This window comes from Pinus tabuliformis, chromosome J, assembly GCF_031772625.1.
Source record: "Pinus tabuliformis cultivar Carrire ecotype Pingquan chromosome J, CPIR1, whole genome shotgun sequence".
Lineage (NCBI taxonomy): Eukaryota > Viridiplantae > Streptophyta > Pinopsida > Pinales > Pinaceae > Pinus > Pinus tabuliformis.
Genome location: NC_142295.1, coordinates 408991417 through 409005308, shown reverse-complemented (window position 1 = coordinate 409005308; position 13892 = coordinate 408991417). Strand labels below are relative to the sequence as shown.

Genomic DNA, 13892 nt, shown 5'->3' with positions numbered 1-13892 from the left:
AATCTCAATAATTTTAAAATGAAAAATACACAATGTTAATGTGTATAATTATATATACACACAACACAACATCACATATCACAACACAACACAACACAACACAACATCACATATCACAACACAACACAACACAATACAACATAACAACAACACAAATAACAACACAACACAACAACACATAAATAGGTAAAATTTAGGGTTTTAATTGTATAAATTTTAAATATAAATTTTTATTAAATAACAAAATTTTAAATGTAATTTTATGAGTTATTTTTCAACCATTTGTGCTTGGTATATAAAGTATCATGTGAGAATAATGTGAAGCAGAATTTTTTTCAAAAACATCAATTCATTTTAAATATTAATTTTTATTAAATAACATAATTTTAAAATGTAATTTTGTGAGTTAATTTTTATAGTCATTTTGGTTGGTATAAAGGCTATGCTGTGAAAAAGAAGTAAATATGTTCAATCAAATTTTTTTTAAACACAAAGTTGAATAATTTTTTATAAAAGCATTAATTTTAAATTAATTAATTATATAAATAAAATAAAAAATAAAAAATCATTATATCAGAAATCATATTTTAAGTGACTTGTATCATAAAATTATTGTTTGCCAAACAACTTAAAATAAAATGTTAAAATTAAAAAACTTGTAAAAAAAAAAGAAAAAAGAAAAAGACAACTATCCAAGACAATGAGACTCCTCCAAGATAGCTTTGGCCATGCTATCTTGGAAGGTTGGGAGAAGGGGTCAACCCCCTCTCCAAAAAAAACTGATTATTATTGAAGTATTGTTTTTGAGTGGTACATCAAAAATAATAATACAATTTATAATTACAAAGATTCTTAGTCCTTTGCCAATGCACTCTCCTTCTTGGTCCTGTTCTTTCCATCTACCTTCTTGGTCCCTGCATACCATTAAAAAAATTATAATTTTGATAATATTTTAAGATAATCAATAACAAACAATTAAATATTGTTTTAAAACCAGATCAAAATTAGTCCATCAAACATGGAGTATGAAATTGTAAAACAGTTCCATTTACCTTCTCATATGTAATGTTTTGTTACAACACTCTCCATTTGGGTTTGAGTGGAAACGCTTCCAATCTATTTTTTTTATACCTGGTTCATATAATAAGAAGCTTCAAAATTGTAATAATAATTTTACCTGTTTCATATAATAAGAAGCTTCAAAATTGTAATAATAATTTTATTTTAAAATAATAGTTGTAACTAATAAAAATTTCACTCACCATTTCACATGCAATTCCATCTTCTCATTTATAACTTCTTGTCAAAATCCCTCTCTCCTTCCACTTGTTTTATGCCTGTTCGATAAAATAAGAAAAATTTCTTGTCAAAAGCCCTCTCTCCGTCCCACTTGTTTTATGCTTGTTCGTTAAAATAAGAAAAATAATTTTTTGGTTACAAATATACCATTAGATAATAAAAACAAAAACAAAAACAAATTTAAATACCCTTTCATATTTGATTAAGAATAAAAATTAGCACTTGTTTTATGCCTGTTCGTTAAAATAAAAAAAAAAAAATTTGGTTACAAATATACGATTAGATAATAAAAACAAAAACAAAAACAAATTTAAATACCCTTTCATATTTGATTAAGAATAAAAATTAGCTCATTGTAAATTTCACAGAGATATAATTCCTGCCTGGAAGATACTTTAGGAGCCATTAACGCACTTCAAGATTGATTGATTCAATCAAGCTAAGCAACTTGGTAGCTTAGCTTAAAATAAATTAATTACGTTAAAAAAACATGTGTCAAACTCTGTGATTGGTCATTGCGCTCACAGAATATCAAAATATATTTAAAATATGTATTACATTCATGTGCCACGCTCTGAGGGGAGGTCATTGGGCTCACACAAGTCACTACAGTTGCCTGGCCTCAGTAACTCAGTAAGTTGATGGGAGAGCAATCCAGGGCCTACAGCACAAGACAAACTGCTGAATTGAGTCTGTTTGCCCCTACAGCCTAAGACAAACTACTGAATTTAATCTGTTTTGTCCTACAGCGTAAGACAAACTACTCAATTGAGTCTTTTTTGCATTAATAGCGATGTACACCCATTATAAATTCTGCTGAACCGGTACAGGAGGGAACCATACGCATTGTACAATTCAGTATGTTTTACATATGGTACATCAATTGACCTGTACCATATTTGATCAAACTATCTATCAAAGTCCAGAAGAGCTTATTTATGCATGATTAATTTGTTACTTTGAAAAGCTACACAACATTCAAAAAAGATAAAGATATATTCATTGTTGATTATACAGGATGAATATAGTGAATTTGCATCAGAGGATATGTGCAATTTACCTTCAAGAGCAATAGAAATATATTTTTGGGTTGCCTTGAACAATAGAATATTCCCCCTACAGGCATCTTATGATATATCAGTTTGGAGAGCATCAGACTGAAGATATATTTCAGGTTCCTGGAAGAGTAGAATATTCCCCATACAGGTATCTTAGGGATGAGAGAGAAATAATAGTAAAATAATTATTGGACATGTATCAGATTGTGTCTAGTAAAAGCCCCTGTCTATCCAGTAGTGTGACAGATAGGTTTGGGGAGCATCAGACTGAAGATCTGAAGGTTGCATGTTCGGTCCACACTCACCACCATTGTATTTTTGTAATTCATTCTTTAAAAGGTTTGTTGAACACTAAATCAATAAATGAAGGCAATACAAGGAATTGCTATGACAAAAGAAAAGTTCATTCCTGTAACACTCAAGCATCTGTTAAATACTTGTAACAGAAGGTGAAACTAAATGACTTCATTAATAACTCAAGTTTGTCTATCCAGTAGTGTGACACCTACATTTGGAGAGCATCAGACTAAATATCTAAGGTTGCATGTTCCGTCCACACTCACCACATTGCATTTTTCTGTAATCAATCCTTCAAAAGGTTTGTTGAACTAATTAGATAAATGAAGGCAGTGCAAGGAACTACTATGACAAAAGAAAAGTTCACTCTACATGGCAAACTGCAACACTCAAGCAGGCATTTGTCAAGTACTTGTAACAGGTGAAACTAAATGACTTCTTTAAGAACTTGTATGTCTATCCTAGTGTGACACCTAGCCTTGGAGAGCATCAGATTGAAGGTTACATGTTCGGTCCACACTCACCACATTGCATTTTGTTGAACTAAATAGATAAATGAAGGCAATCCAAAGAATTACTATGACAAACGAAATTTTACTCTACATGGCAAACTGTAACACTCAATCAGGCATCTGTCAAATACGAGCATCACACTGAAGGTTGCATGTTCGGTCCACACTCACCACATTGCATTTTCTGTAATTCGTTCTTCAAAAGGTTTGTTGAACTAAATAGATAAATGAACGCAATCCAAGGAATTACTATGACAAAGGAAAAGTTCACTCTACATGGCAAACTGTAACACTCAAACAGGCATACTTGTTACAGAAGGTGAAACTAAATGAGTTCATTAGTAACTTAAGTTTGTCTATCCAGTATTGCAACAGCTAGGTTTAGAGAGGGTCAGATCTGAAAGTCCTCACTCACCACATTGCATTTCTTGTAACTCATTCTTCAAAAGGTTTGTTGGACTAAATAGATAAACGAAGCAAATCCAAAGAATTACTGTGACTATTAAAAATAAAAAATAAAATCACTGTACATGGCAAACTGTACCAACTCGAGCAGGCATGTGCCAAATACTTGTAACAGAAGGCTGGCTCTCACAGACTTTTGAAGTGAAATATGATGCCTTGAGCACTGACATGAACATGGGTCAGGGAAAATCAGTAGCCTATTGCTTTTCAAAGTAGAAATTGATTCACAAAGAGAAGCTTTTATGCATCTATGATAAGGAAATATTGACCCTTATGCATGTTGTCGAAAAATTCAAGCCATATTTATCATAGAACTCGGATGAAAAAAGAATTATTAGCTGTATGTGCAAAAGATGAGAGGCAGCTGATAGGCTACAAAACTCCAAAAAAACCGAGGAGGACAATGGGTATGCATTTCCAGGCAATCTGATTTTTCTATAAGAATTGCACATATCTAGCACGGAAATCCATATTTTAACAAGGCGGAGAATTGCACATATCTAGCACGGAAATCCATATTTTAACAAGGCGGAGATAGAAGAATGCCAATCCTCATCTGCTGTTGGTCAAAAGTTGACATTCCAGTGGTACAAGGACATTCCAAGGATCTGGAACTTCTCATGCAAGCTATTCAATCAAAGTCCTGATAAATAAGAGGATTTAGGCATTGCACAAGTAGCAACCGCTTGATCCACCAGCAGAGATTGACCATCTTAAATCTTGCCCTAAACTTGAAAGACTTCTCGATTGGAAAGAAGATGGCAATTCAGTCTCCGTAAATTGCAATGGTTTTCAAATGGGAAAAAACTTTACCCTAATTAAACTCGAGTGGATCCAAATGGTTGTTCATGGGAGCTAGACTGTGAATCAGAACTACCCATTGGTATATCTACCGCGGCACAGACACCTTATTTGGACAGGGTAACAAACCATGCAAATGACCAATTATCAAATCAAAATACTGAGTGCTAGAGACTGATAACAAAGTGACCAACCGATTATCAAATCAAAACATTGAGTAGCGCAGACTGATCACTAAGTGACCAATTTTAAATCAGAGGGAAGATACACAACCGATTACACTGATTAAGAAAACAAACAATACCATATACGTATACATAGAAACCCCAAGTACACCAGATATAAGTTATAGATAAAGTTTACTGTTCGTCCTCACAGCAAGCTATTCATAGAGCAATCCTGACACCCTTTCTTTGTGAAAAATCTAGACACGTCACGAGAATTGTGTGCCATACAGCAGCCCAAAAATTCTAGACACTTTATTATGATTAATCGTTTGAGTCATCAAATAAAAAGCCTGCTAATAAAGTCATCAAGCCTTTCTTCCGGAAAATTATAGACACACGCATCAATAAACTGTGTATTCTACGCTGCAAGACATGCGGAATTGGGTCTGTTCTGGTTAATAGCAATATGTCAGCCCTCCATCCCTAATTATTGTGCACTTATTGGGTGCACAATAGGTGATCATGTCAATTAAAATTTTTTTATCATTGGCATCCAACCAACCAGAATGACCAGGTTCATCTGAATGTTTATTGGCAAGATGCTCTTGCACTTTTTTTCTCCCCACCATCCAGAATACCCCTCTCGCTCATAGCTTCATGGACAGATCCTTTTAATTGACATCCACTTTCTGCATTTATTTAGCTTAGTTGAAGGGAAAACCCCAGAAGAAGGGATAGAAAGTAGATAACCAACACCAACAGTTTGGTTTGACTGCTCATAATACTGGCTCAGGATACCTCATAATATGGGTTACTAAAAAAAAGGTTCACAAAGGTGGCTCAAGATACCTCATAAGATAGGTTATGAAAAAAAAAAATCCCAAGGATGTGTTACAGCACCTTACTGGTAACATCATCCTCTTACATCCATGCTCATTTCTGGCTCCATATTTCATCTACCTCACTGGTGGATTTCTCATACCTTTAAAATCCCTTATAGGCTCATTCCTATAGTAGATTTAAGGATAAATTTTAAACTAACTGAATTTCTATCTTACTGATTTGAAAGTCCCTTACTGGCTCATTCCTCAAGCAGTTTTAAGTATGCATTTTAAATCAATTATAATAAAGTCAAAAGACTAAAGGAATTTGGCTCATTCCTAAAGCAGTTTTAAGGATGCATTTTAAATCAATTATCATAAAGTCAGAAGACTAAAGGAATCTGGCTCATTCCTAAGCAGTTTTAAGGATGCATTTTAAATCAATTATAATGAAGTGAAAAGACTAAAGGAATCTAACTAGTGAATGTACCCTAGGGCCTACCTACATTACACTCCTATGTTATAATTGTGTGTTACACTCCTATGTTATAATTGTACACACACTGAACACAGTGAAGGAACCCTGTTTAAATGCTCCTAAGTTATGACTGTATATAGACACTATATAGTGCAATTAAAAATATTCAGAAAGTGCGAACATTTTTACATTTTCTTTGTCCACTTTAGCAGGAGATGGACTATGAGTTGGGATAAGAGTTATCCACCAACCATGGTTGGTTGTTATAGGAAGGGGGGAGAGAATATTTGGGTGGTTTCCTTTTGGTGAAGTTTTTCTGCACTAATTTTGTACCTTTTAGGAGGGTTAAATCTTTAGACTATCCATTCCTCAGCAAACTCATCAATGGATAACCTGGCACTTCCTTGTAAGTTATGAGGGAACCCCAACCACATTGCTTTAGGGAAAATTTAATAAATGGAACTTGTTAAAGGCATAACATATATGGATGGAATTAGATAGATAAGAATGTACTTGTAATTCTTCTAAGATCAATATGCAAGGGAATGCAAAGCATAAATGCTAGTGTATTACTCTCTTAAATTGAAAAAACCTGAAAGGCATTTTTATGGGCCTCGGTTACAGAAATGTTTGCAGTAGTAGACTGAATAGGAAGGAAAATGTAAGAAGTACATTTCTTTTCAACCTTTTCCAAACCAGTTATGTAGGGATTGAATATTGTGTAGAATGAAAAGAAAGAGCTTACCATGAACTACTTATTCGAATAAATCACATCCCTAAGATTTGTCCCACCTTAGAGTAAACAAAGGTGCAAACCCCTATCAAGTATTTGAACCTTCTTTCCTTAGCTATCCTAAGTAGGCCCCAAGCACACTTAGTGCCAGTTCATCCTAGGCAACTTGCTTAAACTTAGATAGGCAAGGGCACGATATATGAAACCATATTTTTTTAAATATATCTTGATTAGATGTGTTTTCTTACATAATGTGTTCTTGACTAATCTAAATGTCTTCCTGAGCAGTGTCTCCCTAGGACTAGCAAGTCTATCCATACTCCTTACACCTTGTTCAAGCTGGTTGAGAAAAATAATAAATGGAGATTGATGAATATGACTGTAATAAAATGGTTAATAATCTGACCCCAAACCTGTGTAAGCTCAACTTATTAGTTTATAAGCTCAACATGGTATGGATTGTATGTCACTCAACTAAACAAAAACATCCAATGACCAAATTCTCTGTTTACAAAGTGCAGAGACTAAAAAAATTGTAATAAAATTTAACCCACTTACTGAATTTCTACAAACAATGTCTAAAAAGAAAATTCCGGAAACCAAAATTTTTTGATTGTTACTAAGTCATTGAATGGTTAATAATCTCACTCCAAATAAGCTCAACCTGGCTTGGACTTCTCGTCACTCTTTACATTTTAAATGTCTAATAACCAAAGTCTGTTTGCAAAGGGGAAAGAGGAAAAAAACACTCTAATAAAATTGCAATAAAATTCTACTTGCATATTGAACTTCTACAAAATAATAATAAAATTAAAAAACAAAAAACAAAACAAACTAACAAAATTGAAAACAACAAATTCTAGAAATCCCAAAATTTTCGAGCATTAGAGAGTTTTATGCTAATGCTAAATCAGCACCAATATATTGAAGTTTGATGAGGACATGCACCAACCCCACTTGGATATGGCAGTCAAACTCAATATTAATGCCACTGAGCATTATACTACTTAATTCAGTAAGGTCAGTACTTACTTATCATGTAAGCATGATTAGGCTGGATTATTAATCTTACTAAGTGTATACTACCACTAGGGTGAAATTATAGTGGAGAAGTTCAACCCATAACACCAGTTATACTCGCTTTTTATCAATGAGTACGCTCTAAAGTCATATTACTCTTGATTACCTTGTATGTTCCTAGTATATTGTTGAGGTTGTATGTCCCTAGTATATTGTTAAGGTACATAATGGGCAAATAGGTACATAATGGGCAAATTTGAATCGTAACAAGTACAATAGAGCTATGACATAAACCGTAGAAATACAAGAGTTATGTGCTATATGACATAAACCGTAGAAATACAAGAGTTATGTGCTATATAAAGCATCACTATTCCCAGCCTTACAGGTACCCTTAATTAGCTTGCTTTAGTGTTGTAATAGTTTTATTCTGAGTGACTAGAGCAATTGACTCTACTCCATATTACGCTGCCACTAGTGCCATGGTTCAGTAGATACCAATATATTGTAATCTAGTCTATGTCCTTGGTATTGCATTAATTGGCTATGATATGCATGTAATTAAAGCTTAGTTTTCATGTCAGCTATTATACATAGTACTATTGATTACCCGGGGTTATTTACACGTCATTCTATTCAGTCTTGTTGACCTGAATCACACCTTGGCTAACTCTTTAATCCGAGTACAGGTCATTCTATTCAGTCTAGTGATTGGTATCAGGGTAAGGTGTAATTCTAGGCTAATCTCAATTACTAAACCATATAATAGTGTGAACACTAGAGCTCAATTCAGAACAAGCTTAAGCATACTAAGAGCAAGCTGCGTATAGGGCTAAGAACTCACTTATGTTCCATGAAAACCCGTATTACACTCTGATCACTCACCACGTAGTAGTTCTATTATCTCATGTAGCATCTATCTAGAAGAATATTTGCTTATTTATCTATATAATGATGAACTCATACAGGGTAATAATGACTCATTTAAGAGTAATATGTTGGTAGCTTAATTTGCTTAAGTGTACATGACAGCAGAGTAATTCAACTCTCAACATACCCTTAGTTATATGTCTAGTTAATCCAAGAATATATAAAGAGGCTGTTGTGGTTCTGATCAGGGAATGCAGAATTATTTGTATTACTAGCCTCTACATATTGAACTTCTACAAAAAGTTTCTAAGAAGAAGACTATGGAAACCCCAAAATCTTTTTTAGACTTGGTTATTAGAGGGTTCTATGTTAATGCTAAATCAGCACAAATATGTTGAAATTTCATAAACAATATTCAAAAAATAAAACCTAATAAACAATACCAAAAAAATAAAACCCAAAGAATTTGAAGAACGAAACACATCATTATAAACTTCTAAAAACAATTTCTAAGAAGAAATTTCTGGAAACCTGAAACCTTATTTAGATTTGAACATTCAAGGGTTTTATGCTAACACTAAATCACTCTCAATTTATTGAACTTTGATAACAATACTCAAAAATTAAAACCTATTAGGACATAACCAGTACCAAAAAAAACTAAAGACAGAACAACTAAACTCATCAAAGATTATAAAGTCTTTCCCAACCAAAAACCAGAAACATAAAAGAACCAAACTCATCAAATGCAAATGCAATTGGGAATAAGAAGTTTTTAACTAAAACCATAGTGCATATGTATCTAATCCCTAATCTTATGAGATAGGAGAGAAACCAAAAAGTTAACGTTAATCTCACCTGTAATCTAAAAAATACACGGCAGCCGTGTCTTCCAGAACTATTTATTGGTCATATAGTTCTTCACCTGCACCTCAAGAGAAAACGGGACAAGTTAATCCAAAGGAAAAAAAATATATGATAAAACTTCTGGTAAAAACACTAATCTATCCATCAGATATTGAAATACAATTATGCTATCTGATAATGTATTACTACCATCAAAAATTTAAATACCAAATAAATAAAACAATACCTACCTTCTCAGTCTTCACAATTAAATCAATCATCCCGTCTTATGCTCATTGCAACATCGCCCTCCCTCTTTTGCTCATTGCAACATCGCCCTAGCTCTTTGACTCAGCAAACAAGTACCAACCTCTCAAACCGGAAGCAAAAGAACAGCAAACAAACCCAAATGTACACCAACCACCAGAACCAAAAAACAGCCAACAAACCCAAATCTAGACCAACCAGGAAAAGAAAATAAACAGAAACAAAATAGATAAAAAGTAAAAGAAAATGCAGACAAAAATTAAGCATGGCCATGCTCCAGGAAAAAAAAGAAAACACAGAGTATCAAAATGCAACAAACAGCAAAATCTGTCCTGCTCTTCTGTCTAAACCCAACAAATTCCAAAATCTGTCAGGCTCGATTATCTAATTGGTTCTCCCAATCTCCTTCTCAGCCAAGCTCCAGCAAAAAATAAGCCCACCATCTCTCCAATCTTCTGCTCTCTCCTTCTCCGCCAAGCTCCAGCTAAAAATAAGAAGCCCACCATCTCTCAGATCTTCTGCTCTCCACTCTTGCTCTGTCGGCCAAGGTAGCAAATGAAAGGCCAAAATTCTCCACTCTGGCTCCTGCCGGCCAGGCTAGCAAATGCCTACCAGCTACAGTCTATCAGATCCTCTACAATCTTTCGCCCTCCACGCTTTCTTGCTCTGCCGGCCAACCGTGTAACTGTGATAATATATATCGGATTTCAAGAATTTCGAAAGTTTTTCCCTCTTTCAAATCCGAGCCCAATGCCGGCTTTGACATGAAAGTGTGTATTTAAAATATGATCTGCACAGAGACCAATGTGACCGTTGAAATTAAAATATGGTTATGTGCATTGTAACCTGTTTTTATTATTATTTATATTTATGGTAGGGAGTGGTTTATTTGTTACTTCTTGTGAAAACTGTTTATAAAAAATAAAAATAAAAATAGGTTTATAAATCATTAAAAATATATTTTTATTGATTTTATTAAAAATTTGATATTAATTTTAAATTATAGATATATATATTTTAAATATATATATATAGGGGGATAATAATAAAATAATAATAAGAGTAATGTAATGTATAGATTTATGATAATTTATAATATTTTATATATTATCATTGTAAAATATATAGATGAAAACAAATATATTATGAGAATAAAATATATAAAGGAAAACAAATTATAGATATAAATAAATTGTATCTTAAGATAAGTAAAGTGTAATGTATGCCAAGGTTCTACACAATTGCATACAAGACGCCCTATCAAAGAAACTAACTAGGGATCTCTCTCAAATATTAGTGAGTTGGATGTGCCTAAAAAGTCCTAGATGTCCTCACACCCTCATTCTTTGACATTATGCCCTATGATATATTTTCAAAAGTATAAACATTTTTGGATCTCCAAATTCCATGAAAAAAATATGAATAAATGTAGAGCACGAAATTGGTGGTTTACAAACATCCGAAATTGGTAGTTTACAAACATCCAATCCCGTAAGAAAGCCTCAATAGATGTAGAGTTCCAAATTAGCACTATAATTTATGATATGTAGTGAATTAAAAAAATTTAGAGAAGTCATAACAAGATCTTTGTGGTGAGATTCTATTAATGGGAGATTTACATAATAACCATTCCTCGAAAAGAGAATCTCTATACATATAAATGTTTACTAAAGGTAGAGCACTAAATTGATGGTTTACAAACATCCAATCCCGTAAGCAAGCCTCAATAGATGTAGGTTCCAATCAGCACTATAATCTATGATATGTAGTGATTAAAAAAGTTTTAGAGAAGTCATAACAAGATCTTTGTGATGAGATTCTATTAATGAGAGATTTACATGGTAACCATTACTCTAAAAGAGAATCTCTATATATATGAATGTTTACTATGTGAGCTCAAATTAGGTTCTAATCAAGAAAAATCACTATGCTCTATATGTATAAAGAGAAGTTGAAAATGAGATGTATATGATGATACATTGTTTCACCTATGAACAAGTATAGCACAAAAGTACTCCATTCAACCGTAAAGTACAAGTATAGCACAAAAGTACTCCATTCAACTGTAAAGTACAAGTATAGCACAAAAGTACTCCATTCAACCGTAAAGTACAAATATAGCACAAAAGTAATGGATTCAACATAAAAGTTTGAGTAGCTAGTCTTTTCAACTTCGTAATAAACCAAATATGGAATGATATAAATGATATATTAAAACACAACCAAAAAATCAATACAACATCTTCAAAATAATGCAAAAGAAAGAAGACTTGGATGCAACAAAATAACAAATGGTTTAGTAAATGGGGTATTTGCTCGTGTCTCATAAACAATAAAGAGATAAAAGTTTTTATTATGGATAATTTCCACAGGCTTACTTGGGATAAGGAGCTAGGGAGGAAGAAAAAATACTATATAGAAGTGTTTAATCTCACTCATAATCATCAACAAAAAGCATACATAAAGGTTAATATTTCTTGGAGAGCCAAAATTCTTATTGCTCAATTAAGGACTAATTCTCATCAACTCCGTTGTGAAATAGGGCGTTAAAAAAGGCCAAAAGAAGTGTGGGAGGAAAAAGTTTGTATTTTTTATTCTTCCATAAAAGTGGAAACAGAAAAGCACTTCATTTTAATATGTGAGGCCTTCAAATACAACAGGGAAAGTTATCAGATATTCTGACAGCTAGCTCTTGGGATAATCTACTTAGCGAAAGATTTGTCGATAAGCTCGGAAAGTTTATTGTAAGAATTCACAAAAAAAAGGTAGAGTACATCAACGAGATGAAAAAGAAATCCGTCCCATAGACTATCTTTAGCCTCGTGAACGTTAAAATGATTTTCTTTTCTTTTTTCTTTAATCTATATTAATCTAAAATAAAAATAAAAATCTAGAATAAGAAAAAATCAACTTATAATTTATGATATGAACAAAAAAATTTGTGCACTAAACATGTTGTATGAAACATTATTAAATTTAAACAATGTCTAATCATTATTTTATAACAAAATTTTGTTAATATTATGTAGAATGTGAAAAATTAAACGCTTTTATTATAAAATTGTGTTAGTTTAGCTCAGGCTTGAATTGTTCTGTCATTAGCGTTTCCAAAGTTGCTTTGGCCTTAACGCAAAGCAACCATCGAGGAGGAGCTAAGTCCGTTGGAGAAGATTGGTCGGATTTAGTTAGGTCGGTTGGAGAAGATTGGGCCTTCGGGCAGAACTTAGAAGCAAAAGCAAACTTGGTTGGACCTCGCAGAGGTTAGACCAGTAGAGAAAAGAAAGGACATGAGTAAACAATATGAACCCCAACCTTAAGTGGGCCATAGTTGGTATTCCCATATCGTTACTCAAATATTTATGTATATATTGGTTTTATGGAGTATTTTTAATTTGGTGGACATTAAAATATCATTTCATTTCATTTTTTATAAAAACATTATTAATATATAAAATTTCTTTATAAGATAGAAGAGAGAATGAATAATATGTGTAGTCTAATGAGGCAGAGGAGTTGCTCAGAAAATTATAGAAATTCTGGTCATATTTAGAGAAAATCCAGGAAGGATTTTTGTAAATCCAAGTTATAGTTGTTAAACTTCAAAATTTTAGGTGTCTTAGACGTTTTTTATGGTGTTGAATCCATTTCCACAATCAAAAACACGATTCAAACACTGCCTCTACAAGATATTTTGAAATCTTTTTTCCATGATTCCAACCACTTTTGGTCGTTCGGGCAATTCCTCCACCTCGTTAGACGACTCCGAATAATATATTAACAATAATAAATATAAATTAATAATTATTATTAATTATAATAATAATATTTTATTAATATAAATTATATATTATTATTATTATTAACTAAGGAAAAATTAATTAATAAATTAATTAAATATATTTAATTATTTATTTATTTATCTATATTAATAAATTAATTAATTTGTTGACGGTGTTGGTCTTGCCAACATGTCAGGGGATCTCTCTCGCAAGAAGTCCCAATTAGACCTCAGACGGTTTGGTGTAGGAGTCCCAGCAGTAGGTTGTATGGTAATGCCTTGATCGCGATTTCACATAGAGGCAAGTGAGATGTCTCTGTTGGTAGCAAGGGTGTGACAGCTGTAGTAAGTCAAGGAAGTTGCATGAGAGGCTCAAACACACGAGGGTTGAGATGAGTGCACCCCTTGGAAACCTGTGATAGCACGAAGTTAAGAATGGAACACGCAAGTAAGGATGCATCACAACATAGAAGGCAAGTT

The 13892-nt window shown here is 32.9% G+C and overlaps 1 long non-coding RNA gene across 1 annotated transcript; it reads right to left on the bottom strand.

Annotated features, from left to right (window-relative positions):
* Nucleotides 1-693: 693 nt before the first annotated feature.
* LOC149227568 (uncharacterized) lies at nucleotides 694-10331 on the bottom strand. The gene is made up of 5 exons (XR_016247805.1): nucleotides 9619-10331; nucleotides 9380-9446; nucleotides 1263-1337; nucleotides 1053-1131; nucleotides 694-914 (listed from the first exon to the last, which is right to left on the bottom strand). It is a non-coding gene; the product is annotated as an uncharacterized LOC149227568 (long non-coding RNA).
* Nucleotides 10332-13892: the final 3561 nt, after the last annotated feature.